The following is a 9394-nucleotide window of genomic DNA, read 5'->3' as shown; positions in this document are numbered from 1 at the left end:
ATTTATTTTGTCTACCGACAATTTAAGTTTGTAAAGCTATATAATATAATCTACAAGAAATATTAATTAGATAGCATCCAAAAAATGCTATCATTGATTTTCGATAGGGTTTTCGAAATGCTGTCATAGTCGATGTTATTAAAAGTCCATGACTTTTCATAACATTTTTCCACCACTATACAAAACGCTATAATGTGTCCCCAGCAATAGCACAAATATGATGTTCTAAATTCTTTTTATAACGTGAGAGAAAACGCTATCGAAACGTTTTGATAGCGTTTTTTATTGCGTCGGAAAATCGCTATAAGGTTTCAATAGCGTTTTCAATAACATTCGAAAAGCGCTATAAAAGACATTTTATAGCTTTTTATTTTAAATTAGAAAAGCGCTATCAAAATGTTTCAATAGTGTTTTTAATAACATTGCAAAAATGCTATAAAAGATTTTTTGTAGTGTTTTTTTGTTGCGTTTGAAAAGCATTATCAAAATCATTCAATAGTTGTTTTAATAACATTGAAAAAATGCTATAAATAATTTTTTGTATCGTTTAATGAATGTCGTCGTAGTAAAAAGTTATCGTAATTGAAACAAATTGTAAATACCCCATTTCCACACAAACTTTATTGTTGATGGACCCTCCATGGTATTTTCTATAATATTACAAACATAACTATAATTGATCTAATAACACCTATCCAATATTATTATTGTAAAATAAATATATAATCATATAGATATGTACATATCAAGTCGTAATTTTCCATATTAGAAAAGTATAATTCACATTCATCCAAATCTACAATCATAATTATAACCAAAATATTCAAATTTATAACATACAAAAAAAAAACATTATATTCATTCAAAGGTTAAGTTTGAAATAATCATCGACGCTAAGTTTCAACGTCCTTAACTATTAGAACAAGTAAATTCTTAGTTCAGATAAAATGACTTCATATCATCAAAACTAAGTTCCAAAGTCCCAAAATTTTGATAGGATTGAAAAAGATGTTTAAATTGTAGCGGTTAAATTATCCCACATATATGTGTTGCTCCAATGTTTTCTCCACACATCAATCACCTAACAAAAAATAAAAAGAAATATCTTTATCTAACTCTAACGATAAATTAGTTAAAGAACTAATAAATACCTAATTCACAAAGTAAATAAATTTTCTTACATAGTTTGACTTTATCCATCGGTCATTCTATAGTAGTGCCCAGAGCATCATCAATAACAATAATGTCAGAGGTAGGCCGCCATAAGAAGGAATTGGGTATTTTCACCGTATCAACCCACACATGAACTACGTTGGATCCAAGAGGTACATAATGGATAAGAATTGATGGATCATTGGAAGACCATCTACCTTTAGCAATGATTGACTAAACCAACCCAATCTATTAGCAAGCACTTACGGGGAGTGTTAGTAGTAACACTCTTTTTCAACAATAATATGGTTAGAAAAATCTCAAACAATAATAATTTAAAATAACAAAGGAACAAAAATGTTACAAATGAATTTACCGATGGGAAATTTATGATTGGAGTAGGAGTCGGAAAAGGAATATGTGTCGATAATGGTACTCTTCTAACAGGATTATTACAATTGTCATCACTTATTTTTTTCCTATATAAACAACAATGTCAAAATGTGTAAAACATAGTTTATGAACTTTTAAGAGTGTTAAGACAAATTTACCTTGTTCTTTAGTAAGGAAGCCACCACACTTTTCAGCCCATCTACATATGACGTTAGGTTGATACATTTTCTTTCAAGAGATGCAATGGTTTTATCATTGTCAATTGATGTAGACGCCTTCGATAGAGCCACACCAAATCCTAATCCTCTTACCATAGCCTTGATCGGGACTGAAAACTCTACTAATTGATCAATTATACTACTCCAAGAAGCCACACAATTTTGTTCAATACGCTTCTAACCAAAAATCATACTAGCTATTCAAAAGTCATGGTGGGTGACATGAGACAGTCACAACATGTCATTTAGTTGAAGGCAACAATCCAACTACAAATCAATACTCAGTAAACAAAGCATGGGACATAAAAAAGATCATTGGAGGGAGGGGGGGGGGGAGAGAGAAGGCATTAGAGAAAGTCACAACATTTAAAACCTACTTCAACTAAATCTCACTACTCAATGGGCAGGAACCTAACAAGAGATCGAAACAAGTGGCATCTAAACATAGTTCATCAAACAAGTCATTTAGTTAAAGAAATCAATACTCAAATGGCATTACTCAAACGACAAATTAAACAGTAAATAAAGCATGCGACATATAAAAAAGATCAATTGGGGGGGGGGGGGGGATAGAAGCCATTAGAGAAAGTCACAACACTTAAAACCTACTTCAACTAAATCTCACTACCTAATGGGTAGCAACCTAACAAGAGATTGATACATAAAAAATGGCAATAATTATAAAAAATGGTAGCAACTATAAAAAATGGTAGCCACTATAAAAATGACAACAACCTAACAAATGGCAACAACTATAAAAAAATGAAAACATAAAATAAAAAATACAAAAGATAAACCAACCAGAGTGTCGGCCACTTGTGAGTTGATAAGTGTTCCATCTTTCTTCACATGTGCCTTCGTCTAAACATCTACTCGGGTAAGCGGAGTTGAAGAAGAAGAATTTTTCTACACTGAAACACAATAGTTATAAATTAGTTATACGTGTTAAATATAATAATGTTATTAATTACATAAAATTATACCAAATCATCAGCTAGTCGAGCATAGACTCTATGACTATATGAGTGAGAAAGTTGCTTCCGTTTCATATCTTTAAACTTGCTTTTTATCTGAAAATCATACTCAACGAGATACTAATAAAGGTTTTAAAACTAAACTTGTTTCTATACCTTGAACCAAAGAACTAAATGCCATCAACTTTCATACTACAAACATACCTTCAAGGTTGTGCTGGTTTTATGTTTGACAAAGTCATTCCAATCATGCATTGAAGAAATGTTAGTTCGCTTGAGTTTATTCAACTCCTCGTCATTTGAGGCGTCCCCAAATTTTAGGTAAGATTTGCTTGCTCTCCACAGTCCATATACGTTATACCTTATATCTAGTTTCATTTCAGGCTCCATCGCTATTGTTTGCATCTTCATCTGACCTCTAGTCTTTTTGGGACTTAGTTCCTTGGTATGAACTTTCTCACAATTCACATTTTCATTTTCCTCCAACTGAGATTGAACCTCTTCAATGAGTAATTTACGAACTACTGATCTAGTACGACCAACAGGTGAGTCTAACGGCCTATTTTGTGGTCTTTTAGACTAGGGATGAATGATTGCATTGACATGTGAAGATGGAAGTGGAGTAGTAGCTTCCTCACAATCTACGTTACTATGGTGAAGTGGGTCATGGAGAAGTGATGTTTCCCTAATCTCTCTCTCTCTCTCTTAAATGAAGAGCTTCTCCCTCATTCTCTTCATCATCGTTACCAGGTTGAGTTTAGTCCATACTGAATGACTTTGCAAATTTCCATGATGTTTTAACAAAGGTTCGATCAGATCATCGCCGTTCTAGTGTATGTGTTGTAGAACAAAGCCTTTTCGATTTCTTACCAACGATTAGTCCACTTTGTTCTTTATCAAAATCCTACGACATAAAGCATTGAAATTAGTATAATAATATATGTATATATATGTGTATGTGTGTATGATATCTTCTATCTAAAAATATATTTAAAGATAACTTACATGCATATTTGACTTCATGTCTTAGTCAATGGTTGAAACTCCTTGACTTAAATAGTTTACACAACTTGAGAAAAAAAACAAGCACTAGCTTGCATAGCGATGGTTTAAGAGTAGAATATTTGTAGAGCATAACAAGTGAGAATAAAGAGAACACTTATATATATTGATTATACATGTAAAATATCTGTAGAGTGTTACAAATTGAAATGATTCACAATGCACACCACCTACCAATTTTCTGTGCATATTTAAAAACTGAATGGCTAGCACTATTCACAAAAAAAAAAAAGAAAAGAAAAGAAAAAGAAACAAACTAATATTATACAAGTGTCCCTATGTATGCACTATGAATGTAAATTTACAAAATGACCACTAACTCTATATGAGTGGAAATTCATAAAAAGGCCACAAGTGACATGTTAGTGCAAATTTACAAAATGATCGTAAGTCATAAGTTATCATAATAAGATGCCTTCACAATCGTCCCGTGAATTGTTGTGATATTCAAACTTATCATCAATATCATCAAGTGCTAGGGAGGATCTGTCACCCATAAAGCTTGTATCAACATTCTCATCATATTTGTCTAATTCATGAAATCCTCTCAGTGATGCTTTCAATATAACATACCAAGGAGAATTGTCATTTTCTCTTGCATAAAAAACTTGATTAGCTTGTGATGCAAGAATGTATGGCTCACGTGAGAATAGACTTTGGTTTTGATGCAGATTAACAAGTGTAAATCCATCGTTAACTTTAATACCATTATGGATTTTAGCCCAATCACTCTTAAACAATGGAAGCCAGTAGACATAGTAATCTAATAAAATTATTTTAGTTAGGATTCCATAATATGTAACCACATCAATATTTGGAGATCCATCTCCAGCACTTGACCTACATATTGTACTTGCATCAATTGAAACACCACTATTTTGAGTCGATCTTTAATATGTAACCGTTGGCCATTGATAATATAACCTGAAAATGACATTGTTGCCTTGCGTGGTCTATTTGCAAGCCTTTTCAATATATCTGAGTCTTTTATGTTATTGACATCTAATGAAATTTGTTCCAATTAAAAGGTATATAGTTAGATGAATTCATGATTGAGACCATTGCCATAAGTAAGCAAAACATTACCTTCTCTTTCAACCAAATAGGAAATTATTCTAAGTGAACCTTCATTAGTTGAGTGTCAATATTTTTGCAAATCTTTTATTTGATAGGATAAATTCTTTCCTATGCATTCTAAAATATTTGATGTATCACTGATTAAAATTCGAACATAATCTTCAAAAGATGATAAATGGTGTACAATTGATACATCACTTACTCTATGTATGGTTCAACTACTTCAGTGTTGAACAAGACATATTAACGTGCAAGGTTGAACACTTCATCAGATAACGTAATTTTCTTTCTAGTAGATAATGTAAACCATGACTTCTTTCTTCTATACGAATGAGATGAAGGTAAAAAACGTCTATGACCCATATACACTATTTTCTTACTATGGTACAACCATTGAGAATGTGTGTGCTCCCCACAATTTGGACATGTCGTCTTGCCTTTGTTTTACACCCAGCAAGATTTCCATAAGCAGGAAAGTCATTGATCGTCTACATAAGCACAACTCTCAAATTGAAGTTTGGTTTGCTAATTATATCGTAAACTTCCACTTTTTCCTATAACAATTTCAAGTCATCAATTAATGGTTCCAAAAAAATGTCAATATCATTGCCAAGTGGTTTAGGACTAGGAATCAGTAAAGTCAGCATTATATTTTCATTCGACATGCATAACCAAGAAAGTAGGTTGTAATGTCATAAGCATGACTAGCCCACAACTATACCTACTACTAAGGTTAGAGAATGGGTTGAAACCATTGGTTGCAAGACTGAATCTCAAGTTTTGTGGATCATTAGAAAAGTCGGGACACTTTGTGCCAATTGAGTCCCATAAAACACAATTAACTGGAAGACGTATCTTCCCATCACTACTTTTATGGTTCATATGTCATGTTAGTAATTCAACTACATCATGCATTTGGAACATTCGTTTTAGTCTTAGAATCAACGGAAAGTATCTTAACACTTTTGTTTGAACATCCTGTCTCATTCTTTTGGGATAACATTGTTAGAGGGTAGCATATCGTGCAATAACTCTAGAAGGCTTGTAAAACTTTTATCGGTCTAATCGTTAGTAGTTTTTATCTTATATAAAGATACCACAACTGACATTCTTGTATATTTTGTACAATGAGGATACAAGGAAGTGTTTGCATCTATGACCTTTTGATTAACATCACTGTTTACGAATGGTTCATCAACTTTTTCATCGCTCATGAAAGAAGTACTACAAAATGGTTGACCATTAAACATACACTCTACCGACACTTCTTCACCATGATGGTACCAAAACCTATAAGTAGGATCGATACCTTTTATAACCAAATGTTCATATACAACATCATATGTTTGATGATTCATGTTCCTACATGTCTTGCATGGACATGGACTTTTGTCCACTCCACCCAACATGTTCTCTACTTGTTTTACAAAGTTCCATGCTCCCCTTAGATATTCATTGGTTGCTCCATTAAAAAGATTCAAGTTTGTAATTAATATAACTAACTATATTAATCTATTTTAGTTAGCTAAAAAATTGTCATTCCCTTACTTGTTCAAATGAACCCAATCTTTTTGAAACATTATATCTTCAAATTATTACTACAAGAACGTGAAATGTAATAGAGAACTAACTCTACCCAAAGTGAAATTGATAATACTAGCATATGAAGGTAACATCAACAAAGTAATAATCATCATTAACATCAACAAAGTAATAATCACATCATCACTAAAAGAAAAAACTAACACATTACAATGATAAATAAGCAAAGGCTAAAATAAAAAAATCTTAACCGATAATATGCAAATAATCATATTTATGCACAAATAAAAATCCATGAACTTTAAAAAATAATAATGCTTGAGAGATTGAGATCTTACCTTAACTAGGAGCTTAAAAAAGATAAAGGTTCTTTAACCCAAACTTCAATGTCACCAATCCAGCGCGATCAATGGTAAGAGATTCAGTTTCTAGATCAAAGTCGATATTAATTATAATTGAAGGACAGGGCTACAATCAGACCACAACAAAAGTATCATGGTTGCAACTTATAAAATAATTTTTTACCTTGGCTTTCTTTTGCAACTCAACCATAAGTTTTTCTTTCTCTCTCCGACCTCTCCTCTATTTGAGAAACCCGAAAAGGAAACACTCTAAGGCTTTAAATTCAAGTGCAATCATGATATCTAAAAGAATGATCCAAAATAAGTTGCAGAACCTCCATAAAACTCAACATGTATTTATTTTGGGACCTATATGCACATATATTTTTCTAGAAACTTTATCGACCATTTCTAAACGAGTCTTTCTCTTCTACATGGAACAAAAAATAATCAAGGAAACAAAGATCTTTTCTAAGTTCTTCCAATCTTTGTGTTGATATCTCCAGTTGTTCCTTTAACTACAACATAAACAATAGGATTAAAAGTTTCATTAAATTCTTATTAGTAAGTTGTAACATTTTAATAGAGAAAATTTGAAAGGTGGAAAATGGTACATAAGTAGCATATTTTCAATGCCCATAAATAACATCTATAAACATACTCACACTTGTACAATAATCATAAATAACAATTTCTTCTTAGAATGTATAAAGAAGATGAAAATGAAAAACTAAGCATTGAAGACAAAATATTGTTCACCATTACCAATGTTTTCCCATTTTATTTAGAAAAAAAGAAAGCGATTCTCATTGTTCATATTCAAGAGTACTCTAAGTTAACTGCAACTATGAGACCAAGCTATGAGTTCAATCTTGACGTGCTTTGAGAGAATTATGAACCATAAGTATATAAACTTAAAGAATAAAAAGAATGAATGATCTATGCCTGTACAAATAATGGTAGACCAATTAGAGAGGAGAAGAAGCAGAGAAAGTTGAGATCATAAGTACAAGTCAAAGATGATTTTTCTTCGTATGAAAATGCTAATCTAATGCCAAAGCTTACTACAGAACCCATTTCGAAGCTTCTCGCAAGATATGATATAAGAAAAGAGTCAACTAACTGTCCAACCAAGCTCCTAGTTTCATCAATAAGTGTTTGGATAAAGGTGTTGACTACTCTAAGTTCTTGCTCGGTTGATCTCAAGCTAAACCATGTTAGAAGTTTCAATCTATATCCTTAATGTAACCTTCACATTCTAGCATGGTTTTCCAATATGCAATAGTGTTATTTATAACCAATATGCAGGGTTTTCAATAAACATAAAACAAAGCTTATTATAAGGATTCAGCTTCACAATGCAGCAGGGTTAAACAAACTAACTCCTTTACCTGTTCTGAGTTATAGATTAAAATTAACCATGACAAGCAGTGATAGATGGAAATTCTAGACAAACATGTTGCATGTAACTACTTATAAAATTACATGGAGGCGTTTGATTAAAAATGCCAAGAAGATAATGAATACCTAATTAGCAACAACTTCAATCGCATCCAACTCAAGAACAAGTCATTGTCTAGTACTATTTGATGGAAGCATCAAAACCATAAGCGCATATCGATTAGTCGAAAGCTCTAGCCAATCATTTATTTGAAAATTAGAAAGATGCAATAGAGGAACACAAACAACAACCTCTCCAGGCACTTATCTACCAACACGAGGTCGTGGGTAGCTCGCCAATGGGGAATTTGAAGATATTTTTATGGTCATGTTACTACTAAAAACTTGATTGATCAGAAGGAGATTGATGGGGACAATATATCAATATGCAGGATTTTCTATGAACATCAAACAACCAAAGACAAAATCAACATCGACTAAAAGGATTTCCATAAACATCAAACAACTCAAGACTTAACTTACTAATATATTCATCACAAACATCAAACAACCACAAATCGAAACAAGATAGACGAGTCGAAGAATAGAAAAATTAGGCTGACAGCAAAAAGTTGAGCATACCAAATGAAGACGGATTGATCATCCAAAAGAGTCCTCCTCATCAACTTATGCTACGCTCTACCTTATTATTTCATGATAGGTAGAGCTTGAGGATTTCGAGAGATTGAAAAACCCCTTAAATATTAGCTTAACCAGATGGAGCTTGGAACGAAAGTGTTAGTTGAAGATTGAAGAGAACAGAGAAGATGAGGTCGAAAGACGGAGAGTTATGAAAGAAGATGAGGTTAAAATTAATTAGGTCACGCGTTCTGCGAATGAAAGTTGAAAGAAGGAGGAGGAACGAAATTAATTAGAGAGATCGAGAAGATGAGATCAGAAGAAGGAGGCACGAATGAAGGAAGAAAGTTTAAAGGAGAAGAAGAATCGTCCAAAATTAATTCGATCACGTGTTCTGCTTTCTTTTCTTTTAATTATGTTTTAGTCCCGCCTACTTTTCTTTTCTTTTTTATAATTCCCCCGCACATCTATTCTCTTTTCTTTAATAATATTTTGTAATATATATTATTAAAAATTGTTATTGAAAGGCTAATTTGTTGTAGTGTTAGTGATTAAAATAGCATTACTTTTTAAAAAAGTATGAATGATATTATCTATTTTTTTCTCTCTTTTCTCG

The 9394-nt window shown here is 32.2% G+C and overlaps 1 long non-coding RNA gene across 9 annotated transcripts; it reads right to left on the bottom strand.

The window, feature by feature from the left end:
* Positions 1-837: 837 nt before the first annotated feature.
* On the bottom strand, positions 838-9162 carry LOC103499303 (uncharacterized). Of its 9 annotated transcripts, none has more exons than XR_007823594.1 (7): positions 8782-9162; positions 6944-7277; positions 6757-6846; positions 3743-5430; positions 2942-3641; positions 1182-2674; positions 838-1081 (listed from the first exon to the last, which is right to left on the bottom strand). It is a non-coding gene; the product is annotated as an uncharacterized LOC103499303 (long non-coding RNA). The 9 variants fall into 9 exon arrangements; XR_007823596.1 differs by having other exon boundaries at positions 3743-5364; XR_007823597.1 differs by having other exon boundaries at positions 3743-4285; positions 8782-9157.
* Between the last annotated feature and the right edge of the window lie 232 nt (positions 9163-9394).

The sequence above is a fragment of the Cucumis melo genome, chromosome 9 (assembly GCF_025177605.1).
Source record: "Cucumis melo cultivar AY chromosome 9, USDA_Cmelo_AY_1.0, whole genome shotgun sequence".
NCBI lineage: Eukaryota > Viridiplantae > Streptophyta > Magnoliopsida > Cucurbitales > Cucurbitaceae > Cucumis > Cucumis melo.
Note: the sequence above shows the minus strand (reverse complement) of the source record. Positions and strands in the feature narration are given on the sequence as shown.